The sequence below is a fragment of the Aotus nancymaae genome, unplaced genomic scaffold (genome assembly GCF_030222135.1).
Source record: "Aotus nancymaae isolate 86718 unplaced genomic scaffold, 86718_ANA_hifiasm-v0.15.2.pri h1tg000019l, whole genome shotgun sequence".
Taxonomy (NCBI): domain Eukaryota; kingdom Metazoa; phylum Chordata; class Mammalia; order Primates; family Aotidae; genus Aotus; species Aotus nancymaae.
In genome coordinates this window covers 42304282-42326580 of record NW_026988431.1, presented here as the reverse complement: position 1 = coordinate 42326580, position 22299 = coordinate 42304282, and the positions used below count along the sequence as shown (strand labels likewise).

General features: G+C 36.4%; 1 protein-coding gene across 1 annotated transcript in view; it reads right to left on the bottom strand.

The window, feature by feature from the left end:
* The window catches only part of CPB1 (carboxypeptidase B1), a 70091-nt gene extending 64581 nt beyond the window's left edge, over positions 1 to 5510 (bottom strand). The window contains exon 1 of the mRNA XM_012437108.2: positions 5393 to 5510. The gene's annotated coding sequence lies outside the window, so the exon portion shown is untranslated. The remainder of the gene's footprint in view (positions 1 to 5392) is intronic.
* Between the last annotated feature and the right edge of the window lie 16789 nt (positions 5511 to 22299).

Below are 22299 nucleotides of genomic sequence, written 5' to 3'. Positions count from 1 at the left end.
ATAAATTTCATTTATGAGTCTCTTGTTTCTATTGTTTCCACATTTATTCAGTATTTTTCTTCATCTACTTACTGGGAAATTTATTTATTTATGTATTTATGTATTTATTGATTTTTGAGATGGAGTCTTGCTCTGTCACCCAGGCTGGAGTGCAGTGGCACCATCTCAGCTCACTGCAACCTCCACCTCCCTGGTTCAAACAATTTTCCTGCCTCAGCCCTCCGAGTAGCTGGGATTACAGGCACATGCCACACACCTGGCTAATCTTTTTGTGTTTTTAGTGGAGATGGGGTTTTACCATGCTGGTCAGACTGGCCTCAAACCCCTGACCTCAGGCAATCCACCCGCCTTGGCCTCCCAAAGTCCTGGGATTACAGGTGTGAGCCACTGTGCCCGGCCCTTACTGGGGAATTTAAATGGTCTTCTGGATTACTCAGTGGCAGCCCAGAAGAACAAGCGGATAATTCATAGCCTCTAAGAGGATAATCATACAAGTTTTATCTATAATATTTGACCAGGAGGGTGGTAATTTAGTGTGGTGTTATTACATTTTTCAATGCCAGTGTATGGTTGTGTATTTGAGGTACATGGTGAACAGTTTTAAATGCTTGCACTTTCTTATAATCTTCTGGACTGTCTATAAATATTTTTAGGGATTAATGATAATAGCTTCTACTAAGATATGAGATGAATAGAGCCTTAATCTATAGGAAGAACTTGATAGTTATGTGATAAAAATTATGACTGCAAATATTCTACTTTGACGATTAGGTAATTTTACTGACTATATTGACCAAGGTTAACAGACAATTGTCTACTTTCATCCCGAGCTGTAAAAAAACTGCTTGCTTTCTTTCTTTCTTTCTTTTTTTTTTTTTTTTACTTACGATAAGGGGCCTGGGCTGGAACAAGGTGCATCCCTCCCACACCTTGGCTGCATTTCTTGGTGCATTTCCCTCTTTGCTCAAACCTCTACTGCTCTACTGTGTGCTGTGGACAGACTGATTCAAGGGCTTGCCCTGTTGGACTTGCTTATGTGCTAAGTGTATTGAGAAATGAATTATAGAGAGGAGAGGAGATGAAGTGAAGGAAAAGAATGGGAGAAATTTGGAAGATAATAATGAAAAAAGACTAATTCAAGATAAGAAATAGAAAACTGAAGGGAAGAAGAATATAGGTAAGGGGATTATGAGTGATTCAGGAAAAGTTAGGGGACAGGGAAGAACAGAATACAACAGAGACATTTTCCTGTAGATTTCCTCCGCTAAAGCGGGTTTTCCATGGATCACAGGAAAACCTGAGATCCATGGGAAATATATTAGGGGTCCATGAGTTGGGATTTGAAAAAATCGCATCCTTACTTTCTCTCAAAATTTGACATCTCTCTCAATTATAAACATAGGCTACAAAATTCTGTAGTATTAGCAACATCCATGACTTTGTCTCTAATAGAAACAAAAAATATTTTCATATTACAATGTAATGGTTGTAAATACATTGAAAACTACTTATACTTTTCCCTAAGTGGACAACTACTTTGAAGTTGCCACTGGTCTTATTTGATGCTTCAATAAAGAAGTACATATATTGTTACATCATATATTTGTTTTAATGTATTTTCTAACTGTATTTTAATATAATCAGTTTCCTTTCCAATCCTATAAATTTTTTTCATGCGTTTAAAAATATTCTGAGAAGGGCTTAATAGACATAGCCAGATAGCATGACCAAAAAAGCTAGCAACCTCTACTGGACAGCAACCCTTCCCACGTAAATGGCTTACAGTGTGTCTGAGGTATTTATGCTACCAGTCCTCAGTGGGGGAAAGCCTGAGGCCCTGACCTCAAGCCAACTTGTCTGTGCAAACATAAATTTCATGTGCTCTATGACAAAAGAAAGGTTAGGCACACTGCAGGGTCACTGGTGGTTTGACTTTTAAAAGACTGGTCTTCTAAAGACACCACTTAAAAAAAATATTGCATTTATGACGTTATTATCTTTATTTTAAGGAGAGAGAAGTTTTGTTACAGAGAAGGACAAGAACAGAGAAATAAGAAACTCTAGGAGGCTCTAGAATTCCTTAGGGTAAGCTCCTTTGAAAAGAACAAGATCACTCACTGGTCAGGGAAAATGGAGTCCACTTAAAGGAATTCTTTTTGGCTTTTTTTTTTTTTTTTTTTGAGACAGAATCTCCCTCTGTCACCCAGGTTGGAGTGCAGTGGTGTGATCATAACTCACTGTAGCATCCGTCTCCAGGGCTCAAGTGATCCTCCCACCTCAGCCTCCCAAGTAGCTGGGATTACAGGTGTGCACCACAACATCTGGCCAATTAAAAAATATATGTATTTATATATATATATATATATATATATATATATATATATATATATATATATTTATAGAGATGGCATCTCATTATGTTGCTCTTGAACTCCTGGCTTCAAGCAATCCTTCCACCTTGGCCTCCCAAAATGTTAGGATTATAGGTGTGAGACACTGTGCCCAGTCCTTTTTTTTTTTCTTTTTAATGGGACAGGAGATGCTGTTATACAGATTTTTCCTAAGAAACATGTAGTACCTCCAAGTCTCAGAGACTCCCTTTTATTTGTTTGGACATAGAGTCCAAATGACTTTGATCATAACCACATAGTTTTTTTTTTTTTTTTGGAGATAGAGTTTCACTTTGTTGCTCAAGCTGGAATACAGTGATGTGATCTTAGTTCACTGCAACCTCCACCTCCCAGGTTCAAGAGATTCTTGTGCCTTAGCCTCCTGAATAGCTGGGATTACAGGCATGGACGCCCAAGTCTGGCTAATTTTTTTTTGTACATATATATATATATATATATATATATATATATATGGAGAGAGATACACACACACAAATGTTTTATATATCTAATATATATAATAAAAAATATATAATATATATGTGTGTGTATATATATATAAATTATATATATGTATTTCTTTTTTTATTGCATTTTAGGTTTTGGGGTACATGTGAAGAACATGCAAGATTGTTGCATAGGTGCATACGTGGCAGTGTGATTTGCTGCCTTCCTCCCCTTCACCTATATGTGGCATTTCTCCCCATGCTATCTCTCCCCAACTCCCCACCCCCTGCTGTTCCTCCCCTATTTCCCCCCAACAGACCCCAGTGTATAGTGCTCCCCTCCCTGTGTCCATGTGTTCTCAATGAATATATATATATTTCAGTAGAGATGGGGTTTCACCATGTTGTCCAGGCTGGTCTGGAACTCCTGGCCTCAAGTGATCCACCCGCCTCAGCCTCCCAAAGTGCTGGGATTACAGGTGTGAGCCACTGTGCCTGATATCACATAGTTTGTAACTCATGAAGTTTCATCTCATAGATCATAACACTAACAGTGTTTTTAAACATAGGTAGCTAAAAGAGCTAATTTCTTATCAATGCCCAAAACCTCCTGAGAGGGACTTAGCTAAAACCTTTCTCTTTGTGTAGTCATTTCGCCCCTTATATAATATATAATGTCAAATTCTAAGAAATCCAGAATCATACTATATATTATTTGGTAGTCTCTAGTCTAGTATGTGTTTCGATGCCAATTTCTCTTTAGTTTTTGAAGAATGAAATTATTAGAACAAAGGGCATTGTCATTGATTGAATTAATGATGCTTTATATAGACTCCTGGTCTTCTCTGACTGTATCGTTTGGTGTCTCAGTCCCAAACTTTGCAGCAGAAGGCTTTAAAGAAAATGGCATAATTTTCTCTTTAAACTGTAATGAGTGACAGTAGTCCAATGACAATACAGAAGGTGTCACACTCAGATGAGCAGTACTGAGTGTAGAACAAGATCACTAACTGGCCATCAATGACATATCCTGTTTCTCGGTATCCAGGAGACTGAAAATCATTTGGTTTTCTTTATCTAGGCCACAGCTGTCTTGGGCCTCATTCCAATCATTTTGATCTGGTGAGGATTCCTCTTGGCAACATAAATGCAGTTAAGGGGGTGCTATAATGACATGGCAGTGACAGCTGAAATGCATTTCCTCATTTTGATCTAGGTGAATGTTCTCAGTAGTATTGCTTGATGACCATATGCTTATCCGTCTCACACTTATAGGAGATTTTTAAAAGGGATTAAAAGGTATTATTTTTTTCCTCCATTAAACTTCGGACAAAAACAATTGTAAGCCAATATTGGTTAATCCATCATATTAAAATGTATGAAAATCAGTAAACAGAAAAATGCAAAGTACCCCTATGTGTCTACCCTCCTATCTACACAAAATTTATTCATCAGGAGAGGCAGCATCACAGCAGATTTGTTAGCCTAATTATGATGTATTTCCTTTTAAACAATTTGCACACAATAATTGATCAAAAATCTTCATAGAGCTTCCCAGAGCTATTCATTAGTTCAATAAAACAATGTGAGCAATAGTTGGAGCACATTTCCTTCATAATCATTTTGTTAGGGGGGAAAAAACCCACAGCAGCTGCAGTTCAGTGTAGATAGCCATCAGAAACAGTTGATTTATCAAAATGAATTGATCTTGGCAGTTTTCATTCTGGGGCTTAGAATGAGAAACACAATTAGAATTCAGTGCTGTGCACACAGCCAGAACAAAGTAATGTTGGCTCATTTTCCAGTAACATTATGAATTACACCATGCATAGATAGAAAATCCAGAATTTATCCAGCCATACGGATTAAGTCAAACATCTAAGTGATCAATAAATGGAATAAAAGCAATCCCTGCTCCACTTCTATAGGAAAATGACAGGTCAATACCTTCTTTTAAACCTAGACTTACAACCTTATTCCAAAACACAGAGCATCAATAGTAACATAACACATTCAGCATACCAGGAAAGCAGTGTTAAAGCTGACCTTGTTAAATGCCCTCTCCCAGCTCCGCCAGTGAAATGGATTATCTCTCTGACCTCCCATAGGATTGCACTTTGGGAAAACCCTCCATCAGTGCATATAATCCTAATTTTCAAAGGATTGATCATGGTCCTGCACAGTGGCATAAATTCGAACTTTTATCCTTTTCCAGTCTACACTTTTCCTTCTTAAAACTGTGGCTTGATTCATTTGGTTTAGCAGCTGCCTTCTTATAGCACATGCCTCCCAGATACACAGATTACATCGATAACTGGCCATCTGTGCTCGACAGTCACCCGCACCAGCTCCAAATCTTCTTGGCTTCTCTTTCCAAGCTCTCAGTGGGATACTTGACCCTCAGGTGCTGGGAGGCAGTCAAAGATACAAAGAGCTCTGGATCCCACACAAGGGACGCAGTACTGAATGATTCCATGCAAGTGGCCTCAGAGTGCAACCATTAAAAAGAAAATTTAGAGAGATTTTGTAAATACATCAAACATATTTTCGTATTACCTGCCTTGTTTTGCCTGAGAGGAGGTGGATTTTCCAAGCCAATGCTTATTTGCTGTTGCCACTAAGGTTTTAAGGTCCAAATCAGGCTCTCGCTCCCACTGCCGGGAAGAATGCTCAGCTGAATATATCATTTGCTTCCAACATTTCCTCATTCTGGAGACTTTGTGGTCTGCCTGTGTTGCCGTGGGTGCCAAATGTGTTCTGTGGGGACCGATTGGAGAGCTCAGCAGAAAGACAATGAACTCTATCACATGCTAGGAAAGTCATGGTCACAGGGTTCAGGGAAAATAAACCAAACCCCAAAACCCTACAGTGAAAAAGTCTTTGGTTTGCTGCTAAAGACAGGAATTAAAGGGCCATTCTTGGCCTCTGCTTGGAGGATGGGGTGACTAAAGAAATTTCTTGAAGGTCCAAATCTGCTCAGAAGCCCTAGGCTCTGTCTTGGCATCTGCTCTGCTCCAGTTTAGACAACTTTAACTCATTAAAGCTGCCACATTTTTATGATTGATATGTTCTTGAACCACAGTGTACTGAAAATAAGTCAGTGTCTGGAACAAATAGAGAGAAGACTAGAGATATGATTTGTACACTATTACTTTGCTTTATTTTACTATTTTATTTTATTTTTTTGAGGTGGAGTCTCACTCTGTCACCCAGGCTGGAATGCAGTGGCAAGATCTTGGTTCACTACAACCTCCACCTCCTGGGTTCAAGCAATACTCCTGCCTCAGCTTCCTCAGTAGGCGCCTGCCACCATGTCCAGCTAAATTTTGTATTTTTAGTAGAGACGGGGTTTTACCATGTTGGCCAGGCTGGTCTCGAACTCCTGACCTTGTAATCCGCCTGCCTTGGCCTCCCAAAGTGCTGGGATTACAGGCATGAGCCACTACTTTGCTTTCTAAGTGAGAAATAGCCATTATTTTTTCCTTCCATGGGCAGAAGGCAGTCTGATTAAACAAATGATCATGAGGACTAAGAGTCTAGAATGGGAGTCACAGCTGGCCTCTATGGCTAATCTGGGTTTTTAACCTCCCCTTTGTCCATGTTTTTAGGATAAGAAGTAAACTGGGATTGGTGACTATTGATTAATGATGAATTTCTCTCCTTGAAGGTCTTCAGACTATGTGATCTTAGGATATTTTCACATTTACCCAAATAACCAGCAGTTGATTAGTAGCTCTTGTTGCTGATAGATTCTTTCACTTATGCTTATCTCCAAATTAACATTTCCTTATGGATGTTGTTTTTTTCATATATTTACATGTATCAGTAGTGCCCACCAGATGATGGCCACAGGGACACACGCAGCTTGGGATGGAGGAGAGCTGAGCTGGGAGCAAAGTACACTGAATAGCTGTGTGATGTTACCTTTCTGAACATAGTGTGCTAAAGGTTGAGCATCTCTCATCAAAAAATCTGAAATGTGGCCAGGCGCGGTGGCTCACACCTGTAATCCCAGCACTTTGGGAGGCTGAGGTGGGTTGATCACCTGAAGTCAGGAGTTTAGGATCAGCCTGACCAACATAGTGAAACCCTGTCTCTACTAAGAATACAAAAAAAAAAATTAGCTGGGTGTGGTGGCGGGCGTCTGTAATCCCAGCTCCTTGGGAGTCTGAGACAGGAGAATCACTTAAACCTGGAAGTCAGAGGGTTCAGTGAGCAGAGATCATGCCACTGCACTCCAGCCTGGGCGACAGGGTGAGACTCTGTCTCAAAAAAAAAAAAAAAAAAAAGAAAGAAAGAAAAGAAAAAATCTGAAATGTGAAATGCTCCAAAATCTAAAACTTTTTGAGCATTGACATGATGCCACAAGTGGAAATTTCCACACCTGACCTCATGTGATGGGTCTCAGTCAAAATGCAGCCAAAACTTGGTTTTGTGCACAAAATTAATAAAAATATTGTGTAAAATTACCTTCAGGATATGTATATAAAGTGCATATAATACATAAATGAATTTTGTGTTTTGGCTTTAGACACCCCAAGATATCTCACTATGTATATGCAGACATTGCAAAATTAAAAATAAATTTGAAACCTGAAACAGTTCTGGTCCTAAGAATTTCGAATAAGGGATATTCGACTTGTACTCTGAAAAATGAGAATCTTCCTTTGACAATGAAATCCTACATGTGACCCTTAGGTAGAAAAACTAAACAATGCCTACTGTTTTCAGCAAATATGATAGGATTCCATTAGCATTTTAAAATATAAGCTTACATGTGTTAATATCAGCATACTATAAATAGAAAATCAACAGTACATCTGATAGGTATGAAAAAGTCAATGTACTTTCATCCCCTTCCCATTCTATGTCAGTTTATAGTTTTGCTGTTCCCTAGGAATTCTAAAAATGTTATTTAATATTAGCAAGAATCAGACCTAATTGGATGTTTGCTGGCATAGTGGTCTTTAGTAGCACATAAGAAAGGCTATCCCCAGTTATGTGCTTATGATGTTGTGTTCTCATCGTAGCCTAGGGCTTTTCCTCGCCTCCTCTGATACCTTTTCCCTGGAGCCTTGTGTCAGCGGCAATGAATGCTTAAGTAGGCTCTGTCAGGAAAACTCTCCGTGACCTTGGAAACGGTATTTAACCTTTCTGTGGATCAGCATCCAAATAGCAAAGCAATAATGACAGGAGCTGCTTCCTTCACAAGCCTATGAGTTATGACTAAGAAAAGGGATTGTAAAACACTCTGGACATCTTAAATACTATGGACATATCTAACCATGTTAATCACTCACCAGCTCATGCCCAGTGGCCATCACCAGACCCTTAAAGGCAGTTGCTTTCTAGGAGTCCTGTTGCAAATGGCAACAATTTTCACCAACATCGCTTGTTTACAAGAAAACTGTGGATTTTCTTAAATAAATGTGAGGTACATCAGTGCTATAAGAAAGTGTTTTTCCTGTGGTTAGGCCAAGGTTATGAACACTTTTAGTGTGGCTCTTTTGACCAGCACTAACTTCATGAAAATATTTAGAAAAAGTTTTTTAAAGCATTTTTTTAAGGAGAAGAAAACAGAATTGGCACAACTTATATGACAGGCAGAGTGAGGCTTTCTTATGTATGAAAGACATTGACAATCAGCCCCATGGGGTTTATGTAATTTGAGAATATAGCTTTAAAAATCATATTACAGGCAGCAGTACTTAAGATTAATATAGAGGCCATTTACCTTTTTATTATGTGTTTTATTAGCACTTAGCAGCTTGACTTATGAAAGAAAAAAACTGAATATAGTGTGTCACAAGAGAAAGACTGCTCTATAAAAATTAACATAAGAAGGTAACACTAAGCTCCTCAATTTCAGAAGAGAATGTGGTCGAACTTTTTTTTTGCACAAAGTGTGGCTATGGGCTGTGTAGGAGGTTATCTCCCAGGAATGTCAAAGAGGGCTTTACTGGAGAGGTGGCAATTATGGGAAGATCAAAAGGAGTGAGTTTATGAATGGAGGATGGGGGAAAATGGGAGACCAATCCAGACACAAGGAACACCATTAACAGAGGCCCTAGGCTGGCATGTTGTGAGAGCAGGTAGATGGATAGTGTGGTGAAGCCTCATTGTCAGGGTGGAGCACAGTAAATGTAGTTACATTTTTTAAACAGAAAATATATACTTCGTTAAGTAAAACTTTTGTTTACTTGTTAATGAATTGATACATTAATGTGTCTGTAATAAAATTGTGTACATAAATTTTAACATAGCAATTCCATTTCCAGGGATTCTGAGGACATTTTATAAAACATAGAACACTTACGTAATACAATGCCTAAGGACATTTATATAATATCCTATCAGGTAGCACTCGTTAATTTGTCCCATTTCTGATGATTAGTCAAAGTGGTACTGTCAGGTTTTTCCACAGTAAAGATACTCTTTATCCCTTTGTAATTAATGAGAATTTTGTAGGAAAGTACTTCGAAACTATATTAATAACAAATATTATATAATGTTTAAGAACATTAAATATATATATTTATATATATATAGAGAGAGAGAGACGGAAGAAGAGAGAGAGAGAGAGAGAGAGAGAGGTTTATATCCAAGGGTATTTATTATAGTGTTGCTTGTGTTGCCAACTTTTATTTTTTTTAAATTATATACTTGTTCAGTTTCCATGGCTTTCTTCTTCCATTCAACTTTCTAGAAGATGGATCATGTTTTTGTTATTACTCATTTTCTCCTCCATGATCTTGAAAGTTTCTCATTCTTTATCTATTCTAGATTACCTCTAAAGTTTTATGTGACTTCTTAAATTGTGAAGTTAAATAGTACATCTATTTCGCTCTGAAACAATGTAAGGCCTTTTGAAATCCTTAACTCTGAAGTCCTCCACTCATTTTCTTTGTCTTTGTCCAATATTTTAATTCCATTTGTTTTAAAATAGTTTCTGTTCTAGGTTCCAAATAATTAATTCACTCAACTGTTTGGTACTTAAGTTTTATTTATTAATATGAAATAATTTCAAACCTGGAGAAAGACTGTTAGAGTAGCATAAAAAACTTTTTTTCCCTGACACACTTAAGAGTAAGTAGCTGATGTAACTCCCTATCACTTCCAACTGTTTCAGTGTGTAATTCTTACAGACAAGGAAATTCTCTAACATCTAAATCAGGAAGCCGACACTGATAAATTACTACCATCTCATCAGACTTGATTTAAGTTTGGTCAATTGTCTCAATCACGTCCTTTAGAGAAAAGGATCTAGCAAAGGAACATGCATCAGCTGTAACTGTCATGTCTCTGTCCTCTCCTTCGGCTTAGAATGATCCTCAGTCTTCTCTGACTTTCATGTTGCGACTTTTAAAGATAACAGTCCAGTTATTTTGTTGAATGTTCCTTACTTTTTGTATCTTTGATATTTTCTTATGGTTTGATTTAGGTAATGCATTTTGATAGGAATATCGTAGAGGTGATACTGTGTTTTCACTGAATCCTATCAGGGGACACTCAGTGTTGATTTGTCCCACTACTGGTAATCAGGACTATTATTAAAGTGGTACAGTCAGGTTTTTCCACTGTGAAGGTTCTCTTTATCCCTTTAATTAATAAGGATTTTGTAGGGAAGTACTTTGAAACTACATAAATATCAACATTCTTCATTAAAGTTTTCCTAAGTAGCTGTAGTATCCATGTTTCGGACTGAATTAATTACTAATAAGATGGTTATCATATTGCGATTTTCTTTTTCTTCCTTTCTTTTTTTTTTTTGAGATGAGATCTTGCTCTGTCACCAGGCTGGAGTGTAGTGGCGTGATCTTGGCTCGCTGCAACCCCTGCCTCCCGGGTTCAAGAGATTCCCCTGCCTCAGCCTCCTGAGTAGCTGGGACTACAGGTGCGTGCCACCAGGCCTGGCTAATTTTTTGCATTTTAGTAGAGACGGGGTTTCACCATGTTAACCAGGATGGTATCCATCTCCTGACCTCGTGATCCACCTGTCTTGGCCTCTAAAAGTGCTGGGATTACAGGCGTGAGCCACCGCGCCTGGCCCATATTGTAATTTTCTAACTGCTTTATTCCATCTACATTTATCATTTGGCAGTTAACCATAAGAAAACGTTTTCCTTTTTCTAGATTTAGATAATCAATTTATTTGTATCATTATGGACCTACACATTTTTATTTAACAAATTATAATTTGTTTCTATAATTAATTTGATGCTCAAATTGTCCAAAATTGGCTAGAAATTTCTTTCCAATGGTACCTTTGATATATTCCCACAATTCTTTGAGTATTTTCTTACTTTCTATCCCAAAAATGTTTTAGAGTCACCTTATGCTTTTCCTGCTCTAGCCCTGGAAGTAGCCATTTCACCAAGGAACCCTGGTTCCTTTTAGTGGTAAGGATTTATTTAGAAATTAAGATCTGGGTGTTGGGTATAACCATTACTATTGTTCCAAGGCATGTATTTATCATCTATCTACATACATAAATATATATACATATATATTTTTATATTTACTTCTAGATTTGTCTATATTGACTACCATGAGTTCCACAATTCCAATTTATTTGATGTTTTCTCTTTTCATATGTGCCACCGTTTTCTCCAACAATGGGGAAACTGGCTCCCATTATCCTCAGTGTATTTATTTATTGCATTAGTCCTACCTAGATGTACCCCATTTCTCATTGTAGCTATACTTCCTCTTCCTCGACCTTGACCAGACAACTACCTTGCTCAACTCTACCTAATGACTTTTGAATTGACACATTCAAGTTTTTTAAAAATTGCATTGATCATATATTTATTTCTGGAATTTCTCTTCTAACAAGAACACATTTTAATTTAATTTCTGTTCTTGACCCAGTTTCTACTCTTTTCCTGTTTCTTTAATCAATTAAACTCTTATATTTGCAAGTTTTTTTTTTTTAGACTGATCTACTATCTTCAGTTCTTGGAGTTCAAGTGATCCCATTAGTTGCATCTACTCACTGTGCTTCAACGTGGCTCATTTCTATGTAGGGCTTATAATTTTTTTTACTGTGGGTAATTTTTCAACAGGGATTGTTTACTAGAGAAATCCCAGTGTCTTGGGTTGTAGACTTGTCCTTGTGGAGTCATTCCTATAGAAGAATTTTGTATTTGCTTCAGCCAAGTATTTATGAGTTTTACTGATTTAGAAAGCTATTCTATTAACTTATGTTGAGATGTCCATACCCAGGGAATGTGACTTTTATAACTATGAGTGGCACAGGCTTAGCATTCTGCTTTACAGGTGATTTGTTTTCACCCTCTTCTGTACGCGTGTGGCTAGCTTCCTTGCAGCTTTCCTAGGATAGCAAGCAGAGCCTATAGATTAGAATGGAGACCATTTTATGGCTCCTTGTTTTGTGCAGTTTAGTTCTGACTCATGGGTGTGACTTCTCTATCTCCCAACTTCAGTTAAATCTCAGCCTCCAGCGCTTACAGCGTATATTTGACTTTAATACCCCTGGTGAAAGGTTTCATCTTCTAGTTCTACTTAAGAGTTTTGTTTTCTTTTTGTTTCTGGCACCTAGACATTTCCCTAACTTGTTTTGCATTTGATTATGTATTAAAAGTTTTTTTTTTTTTTAATTTTGACTTTTTAGTTGTACTTCAGAGCACATTTTAATGTTTTAACCAGGGAAGCCTATTGTTTCTAGTAATGAAATACTGCAAGTAACTAAAATGTTTAACAATAGTTGACTGCTGAAATAAATTATAATGTAGTTGTAAGGTGAAATAATATGTAACTATTATAAACAGCGTAGTTGAAATATAATAAAATAGATAGGATATGCTTGAGGCATAATATTAGGTTAGAAAGCATGATACAAAATCATAGAATATTAATTATGTAAAAAAACAATGTATATAGAAAAGCATCTATAAGAATATACTATAATATTAAGAGTAGGTCTCTTTGGGTTGTAGGGTTATTATTGAGTTAATTTCATTACTGTTAGGGATAAAGGAAAAATAACTTTGACAAACATTTATAAATCATTTTTTATAATAAAAATCCCAGTGATGGTTTATAACTCCAGTATTAGCTAATTATCTGGATATTGGTTGAAATAAAATACTTGAAAGTTGGGTACTAGGGAAAACTAAGCATTTAAAATTGTGGATTTGAGAATTAACTCATTCTTTCAGTTTCGATGTTGTTTTAAAACAAACAATGAAGGAAATGCATAGAATGTTAAAGAACTGTGAAGACTTTACTTCTTGATTGACTGGGCCTGAGAAGTAAAAGTAGTTTCTAGGAGATTAAGTTGCAACGTTTTTTCCCCTACATTAAGGATTGAATAAAATTTCCTGAAAATGAGAAAGGTACTTTGATTTCAAGCCATTGTAAGCATTCTCAAAAGGATTTTTATCACTTTGAGTATTAATACAAAGCAACCTTCCCATAATTATCTAAATTAAGTTAAAATAAAATTCTCTGTAACTTTGACGATCACATATTTTCCTTTGTGCCTTAAGGACTAAATTTCAAATTTTATACCTCCTGAAAGAAGAAATCCTACTAATTATCAGTACCTAAAATAACATATATATTTGCATTCTAGCAAATTCTTGTAGTTACCAATAAGATATAATGCCTTTTAAAATCTGGCTGTGTAACTGAAAGATGAATAACTATATCTAGTTAGTGATAGAATCTTAGAGTACGCTGAAGAGAATGCAACTTTGAGTTGTACAGCTTTAAGAAAATCAGACAAAAGAAAACAAAATGAAAACAGAGCATTTATTTATTTTTCTATGCGTGTATTCCAGAAGCATATTTCATAATAAAGTAGTATTTCTGGCACTTTACCATTGCTACAGTATTTAATGTATTTGACTATTTAACTCTTAACTCTATAATCTTGCCCAGAAATGCTCACAACTATAACTCATCTTTTTAATATTATGTTATTTTGAATTGACTACATCTCTACAATCATTTGAAATGGTTTTTCAGTGACTGTTACTCATCTGTTTCAAATAATCAACATTCTTTGTCCATCTTTGCTAATATTATTTTATAGCCTATTTTAGTGCTTTCCTATCTTTTTTCACACAGAAAATGCTACTGTTTTTATACATGAATAAACAGGCCAGGTTGCTTGCTCCAGCAGCCTCAAGGCTGTGGAGACACTATCTCAGATCACCTGTCTCCTGTTGACACACCTATACAGCAGCATGCACATTGGAAAGCTTTGGGTTATTCTACCTTGTCTCTATTTCATTAGGATTTTGTCTATGGGGTCTCAAAGTAACCATAGGCTTCAGCCATCTTTGTCCTTATTAATGCTTTAAAAATTCTTGGTTAAATGAATCAATGTTTAAATTTTTTTTTTTTTTTTTTTTGAGACAGACTCTTGCTCTGTTGCCAGGCGCCAGGCTGGAGTGCAATGGTGCGATCTCGGCTCACTGCAACCTCTGCCTCCCGGGTTCAAGCAATTCTCCTTCCTCAGCCTCCCAGGTAGCTGGGACTACAGGCACATGCCACCATGCCCAGCTAATTTTTTTTTTGTATTTTTAGTAGCGATGGGGTTTCACCATGTTGGCCAGGATGGTCTCAATCTCTTGACCTCGTGATCCGCCCACCTTGGCCTCCCAAAGTGCTGGGATTACAGGCTTGAGCCACCGCGCCCGGCCCAATGTTTAAATTTTATATAATTATTTGATTAAGTAATCAAACTCTCAAATGCATCCAGCTTTTAAAGATGGTTATCCCCTACATGTCGCTTGTCTTCATCAATGTTTATAAATGAATGAGCATGGCTTTTCTGGCATAACTGGATGCTTGCTTGTGAGTTGCTGTATTTGTCAGGGTTCTCCAGAGAAGCAGAACCAATAGTATATTTATTAGGTGAACTGGCTCACACAATTATGGAAGCTGAGGAGTCCTACTATAGACAGTCTACAATCTAGAGAAGCAGGGAAACTGGTAGGATGGCTCTGTCCAAGTCTGAAGGCCTGAGACCAGGGGAGCCAATGGTGGAATTCTCAGTCTGAGTCCAAAGGCCTGAGAAACTAGGGCACTGCTGATGCAAGTCCTGAAGTCCAAAGGCCAGAGGACTTGGAGTTCTCATGTCCAATGGCAGGAAAAGATGCATATCTCAGCTTCAGAAAAGAGAGAGAAACAGAGAGAGAGCACGCACGCGCGAGAGAGAAACAGAGAGAGAGGAAATTTGCCTATCCTATACTTTTTTGTTCCATCCAGGCCCTTAGCTGACTGGATGGTATGTCCGCCCATGCCAATCTCTTTCCAAGACACCCTACAGGTGACTTACCCAGGAATAATGCTTTACCAGCTCTCTGACTATCCCTTAATCTAGTCAAGTTGACACCTAAAATGAACCAACATAAGTCCACATTTTATCAATTTCTCAGCCGTACACATCTTCTAAAACTATACAATTCCTACCTTAATTTGTTCATGCTGCTATAACAAAATGCCTGAGACTGGGTAATTTACAAGAATAGAACTTTACTTCTCACAATTTTGGTGGTTGGAAAGTACAAGATCAAGGTGCCGGCAGGTTTCGGTCTGGTTGGGGCCTGGTCTCTGCTTCCAACATGGCTTCTTGTTGCTGCATTGTCCTTACATGGTAGAAGGCAGGAGAACAAGAAATGTCTAGCTAGGAGTCTCTCAAACCCTTTTATAAGGATAGTAATCTCATTCTTGAGATCACCTCCCAAAAGGCCCCTTTTCTTAATATTGTTGCATTGAGGATTAAGTTTCAATATGAATTTTGGTGGGGATACAAGCATTCAAACCAGAGCAGTTACTCTGAGTGATTAAGAGGAATATATACTGTCAGCCAAATTTTGAGGTTTTGAGGAAATCTACTTATATGTTTACAGATATGCACATGAATTAAATGCTAGTTTTGCATGATTAAATTTCATTTCTCCTCCTCTTTCCTCCCTTCTTTTCCTTCCTCGCTGTTTAGTCTAATCTTTTGAGAAATTTATGATTATAAAGAATTTATCACTCATTTTGTGAATTTTACTTTATAAAATAGGAGTTATTTATTTATTCAATAAGGAACAAATTGTGTCTAGGAACAACTCCCAGCAGAAAATAATTTCTGCTTTAGAAAGGGATATTACCCCCTAAGCTGGAATTTGCATAAAAGAAAAAGAAGCCTCTTTAAGGGGAAGAACGAAGAGTCACTTATTGAGCAACTTACTTTGTTCTAGGCACTACCTCAACCTTTCATGTAGATAATAACTATTAGCATCATTACGTGATATGAGCTACATTATCTACAAATAACATTTCCCATTTTTGCCCTTGCTGCCAACTTGTCACAAATGAAACTGATCTTCAATAGTCATAATCTCCCATTAGTTTTCTAATAAAATGATTGCTTTCCTTCCTATATGGTTCTTACTTATCTTTTTGCCTTTAAATGTTTTAGTTCATTTGTCTTTTTATGAGGTGTTTCTTCCAATTTTTTTTTTCTGATGAAATAAACCTAAATAAATAAAATGAGAGTTGGATAGATGATCTCAAAGGTAACTTTGAACCAGGAGTATTCTATTATTTTATAGTGAGAACATTAAAAATTACCAGATATTAAACATTCTCTTATCTTTTCTTTCAAATTGAGGGTTTCTCCAGCTTCTTATATCCTAATCAAAATACTTACTAAATTTGCATTTCTGTGAGATAATCCCACTTCAAACTAGAAAATGCCTAATTTAAGTTTTTGTTTCTTCATAAGCATTTTGTAAATTCCTAGATCTATGAGGGCATTTTTCTCTGAAGAAAAATATAATAATTTATAAGAAACAATAATAGGTTTGATTTGATAAAGGGAAAAAGTCATAAAAAAGTTTCCTTGGAATGACTTTGTTTCATCTTGAAAATACACATGCAAACTCCAGTTGTGAAATAACATCTTGGAGGACAAATTTTGAGAACAAATCAAGAACTTAGATGACAGTGAAGTGGACAATAGACTGAGACTGAAGGGAACAATCTGGGGTGTTTGGAAAAAGTATGGATTTTGAAGACAGAAATATATAGGCTCAAATCCTGAAGTGGCAGTTTACTGGCTATATTACTTCAGATAATTGACTTAAGTATTGATTTAAATTTTATTATCTATGAAAAGAAGACAATGACACTTACTTAGTGGTTGTTCTGAGCTATCAGGTACCTACTTCAGTGCCTGGCACCCAGTAGGCTCCCTATAAATAGTATCTGTTATGACTAGTATCAACAAAGCTCTGGTGTGAGTTCTGGTCTTGCTGCTGTGTCATCTTGAACTAATCACTTTGCTATCCTGATGGAGTTTGTAATTCTTGGCTATTCTTCCCTAGAAAGAATGTTGTGAGATCAATACATGTTGAGAATCGTGGCTTTATGTGGTACATCCATCTCATGTAATGGTTGAGAGGACCAGTGACAAGTCTTGCTGTCTGGATTTGAATCAGAGCCCTGACACTCACCAGACATTTGACCTTGAGCAAGTTGCTTCAGTTCTTTGGTCTCAGTCTCCACATTTGTGTTGAGGATAACATTAGCACTTACCCCATAGGTTTGTTGTAAAAATTATATAATTTAATATATAAACATGGCTGGCACATTGTAAATACTGAGCAAATATTAGATCTAATGATATTTGAGCCATTTTCAGAGGAGTTATTAGAGCTAGAACTGAAATACAGAGCGGTGTGGTACTAAGAAGGGAACATGAGTTTTGGCGTAAGACAGAGTAAAGTAAAAGCTTTTGCTGTTTTCCAGACTTTCAAAGGTTCAATTTTCTGTCTGTTAAATGGCAATATTATTATTTATCTCTTATGATGGTTGGTTGTGAGGTAAGAAGCCTCTTGACTTTTTATCACAGTGGTGAGAAACTTACTAGGGGGTAATTGCATTTTCCTTGTATGGAGAAATTGTAGTGGGAATAGTAACTCAACCAAGAACTCTTAATGACTGTTAGTAGGCTGTTTGTAATCTAACATATACTTAAGCACTCTAAAACCACCCAAGTGTGGACATTTTATCTCCTACTTTTTCAAGCTAAGAAACCAGGAAGATAACCCTTTTCAATTTTCCCCTCTGGCTTTGTTTTTTTGAAACAAAGCTATCATCAATATCACTAACATTTGCTAAGGGTCTGATATCTGATAAGGACTTTGCCATACATTAACTGTATCTTTTTTATAAGTCTGAGGTTGAGTAGGACCCAATTTATAGATGAGTAAACTGAGGTTCAAAGAGGTTAAGTGACTTGATCAAGGTCATATGACTCATGGGCAACTGAGCAAAGACTTAAACCGCTCAGTCTACTGCACTCTGATTTCTCCCTATGAACCAAACATGAACCTTCCTTTACACCTGCAGAGGTCTGTGTCCATCATTTGAGCATGCCAGAATAGAAAAATAGAGCTCTTAAATTGTGCAACTGCACTCCAGCCTGGTGCTTGGTGACAGAGTGAGACTCTGTCTCAAAAAAAAACCAACAACAACAAAAACAGAGCTCTTGGCATTGATGTCAGCTTGATAGGCAAATTTGCCTGCTAAGCTTAGAATCTGAGTGGGACAGGACAAGCAGATGCCTTGCCAGACAAGAGGGCATTTAGCTAAGACAGCAAATTTGCAGAGGCAGACCCCGATCCAATAACACTTTTTACTGATCCATTTGACCTGTTTCCATGTCATTCTGGAATAGACCAAACCAATGAAAAAGGTGGTCTCTGTGAGAGCTGCATGCCTCCAGAGTAATTGATGGTAGATGTGAGAGTGCAAGTAGAGGATATACAGTCTTCGTTTACACAATGAGAAGCCTTGGGTTCCCCTTCAAGTATATTCTGTCAGATTTTATCACAGTGCACTTTTTATTTTCACATTGCTATTACTACTTTCATATGTAAAATCTGCATTTTGTGAGTGTGTATTGAGTAATTGGGTGCTTCTCTGTTCAATTTGCATAACAGAGGCATACTGACATTTTCATGTATATCGGATGTGACTGTCATACTCAAGACTAATGCAATTTCAGAATATGGCTTTATGGTAATACCACAAATGACAGATTTTTTTTTTTTTTTGGCTATATGCGGAGTTTTGCACATACTTAATTAGCAGCAAAGGGAAAAAACGTAACATGGCTTATTATTGATTGAGATGTCTTCTACAGAAATATTAACATAGAATAAACTCATGGTTCATTTTATGTTCTATGATCTACAGATTCTTGCATGCAGACTTGTGACATTATTTCTAGATGAGACTAAAGATATTATCACATGTACCAAGATAGGCTTGATGAAGAATACATTCATTATACAGGTTTGTCTTATGCCCCATTACCGGGCCCTGTGATGTATGCATTAATTGTATATGTTTATAAATTACGTTATTATTTTGTGAATAATATAATTACTGTTTTTTCATTATAAGTGTCTATTTACTAATGCAAAACTTTAAAATATATTAATACCACAATAACAGAAATTCTGTTTTGTCATTTCTTTATTTTTAGTATATCAGGAGCAAAAATGAAAGTTGCCTAATTCCCTCTTCATCTTTTAGGCTCTGCTTCTACATTATTCTGTGCTATGTAGTAATATTATCTCTCTAAATAAGCTACACATTTCTAGAAAGTAGGAGCTATCTTTTATATTTCTGCTCTTTATTATTTTCTTTCTTATGCTTACTTTGGGTTTGCTATACTCTTCTTTTTCTAGTTTCTTAGATTATTGGAACTTAGATTATTGATATGAGATTTTTCCTTCTCCTTTTAATAAATGCATGCACTAAAATGTGCTATAAATTTCCATCTCAACACTGCTCTAGTTGAGTCCCATAGATTTCGATATATTGCATTTCTATGATCATTCAGTTCAATATATATTTTTGCTTTTCCTAAGCCTTCCTCTTTGACTCATGGATTATTTAGAAGTACAAGTATCCCTCAGTATCTGGAAGGGATTGCTTCTAGGACTCCTTGCAGATTGCAAAATCCACGGGTGCATAAGTCTCTTTATAAAATGCTGCAGTACTTTTATGTAATTTATGCACATCCTCCTGGATTAAATTAAATTATAATCATTTCTAGATTACTAATAATATAGAATACATTATAAATGCTATGTAAATAGTTGTTATGCTGTATTATTTAGGGAATAATAAGAAAAAGAAGTCTGTACATATTCAGAACAGATGCAACCATCCTTTTTTTTTTTTTTTTTGAATATTTGTGATCTGTGGTTGGTTGAATCCATGGATACAGAACCCATAGATAGAGAGAGCTAACTGTGTGTTGTTTAGTTAACTAGTATTTAGAGATTTTCCTATTTTTTTCCATTATTGATTTCTAGCATGACCATAACAAAATGCCACAGGATAGGTGACTTAAACCACAGAAATTTTTTTTTTCACAGTTTTGGAGGCTACAAGTTCAAGATCAAGGTCCTGGCAGGTCTGGTGTCTCCTGAGGCCTCTCTGTCTGGCTTGCAGATGATTGTCTTCTCACTATGTTGTCACATGGCCTTTCCTCTGTGAGCGTACATCCCTGGTGTCTCTTACTCTTCTCATCAGGACATAAATCATTTTGGATTAGGGCTCCACCATATTCACCTCATTTAACCTTAGTTACCTTTTTATAGGCTCCATCTTCAAAAACTCACACTAAAAGGTTAGGGCTTCAATATATGAACTTTGGCAGGGGCGGGAGGACACAATTAAGTCCATAACACACAATGTGTATGATTTCAATTCTTTTAAAATTATTGAGATTTATTTTATGGCCCAGGAATATGTTCTATCTTACTATATGTTCCATAGGCATCTGAAAAGAATATGTATATTCTGTCATTGTTGGGAGGGGTATTCTATGAATATCAAATTCTTTCAGCTGATTAGTTTGATATTTATAGAATTCCCCACCTGACAACAACAGAATACATATATTCTTGACTATTGAGTTCTTCTATATCCTTGCTGCTTTTCTGCCAATTTATTCTATCAATTGTTGAGAGATAGGTGTTGGAGTCTGTCATTACTACTGTAGATTTGCCTATTTTTCTCTTTTAGTTCTGTCAGTTTGTGCTTCACAAATTTTGCAGCTCTGTTGTTTGGTGCATATACATTCAAAATTATTATATCTTCTTGGTGGATTGACCCTTTTCACATCATCTAATGTCACTCACTGTCTCTGGTAATTTTTTACGTTGTAAAGTCTACATTATCTGATGTTAATTTAGCCACTCTTGCTTCTTTAAAAAAATTAATGTTTGCATGACATAGTCTTTTTTTTGTATCCTTTTACCTTCAATATGCCTATATAGTTATACTTGAATTGAGTTTCTTGTAAGTAGCTATAGTTAAATTATGTTTCTCAAAACCACCTTGCCATTCTCCGTTTTTTACTTGGTGAATTTAGACTGTTTACATTTGTGGTAGACAGTATGATGGCCCTTAAAGATGCCTGCATCCTAATCCCCAGAACCAATGAATATGTTACCTAATACAGCAAATGGAAATCAAGGTAGCAGATAGAATTAAGGTTGTTAATTAGGTAATCATCAGATGGGGATATCTAGATTATCTCAGTGGGCACAATGTAATCACAAGTGTTCTTAAATTGGGAAAGCAAGGGAAGAAGAGGAGGTCAGGGTGATGTGATATGAGAAGCTTCCTTTTTAGAGAGCTTCCTGTAGCCATTCTTTTTGAGTAGGTCTGCAGGTAAGTAATTCTCTTTGTTTTCCTTCATCAAAGAGTGTCTTAATTTCCCCTTCCTTTCTAAAGGATATTTTCACTGGGCATAAGATTATGTGTTGATGCGTTTTTTTTTTCCAAGCAATTTAAAAATATGGTGCCATGTACCTCTGGCCTCCATGATTTCTCTTTTCTTCTTCCTCAACTTTTATTTTAAGCTTAGGGGTTTATGGGCAGGATGTTGGCCTCCATGGTTTCTGATAAGAAATCTGTCATTCAAATGTTTTTTTCTATAGGTAAGTGTTGTTTTTCTCTGGCTACTTTCAAGATTTCATTTTTTGTCTTTAGTTTTCAGAAGATTAATAATATATTTTGGTATAGATTTCTTTAGTTTTATTCAATTTAAGATTCGTTGAATTTTTAGGTTTATGTCTCTTGCTAAATATGGAACGTTTTAAGCCATTATGTATTTGGTTACTTTTTCAGCTCTATCATCCTCCTCTCTTTCTATGGATTGGGTAACACAATGTTAGATTTTGTATTATACTCCCCCAGGTACCTAAGACTCTGTTTATTTTTTCTTTTCAGCCTATCTTACCATAAGTTTTTATTATTAGGTAGGTTCTATTTTCTGTCTTCCATTTCTCTGGTCCTTTCCCCTGTTGCTTCCATTCTGCTGTTGAACCCATCTATTGAAATTTTAATTTTGGTTATAGTATCTTTTAGTGCTAATATTTTTATTTGATTCTTCTTTATATCTTCTGTTT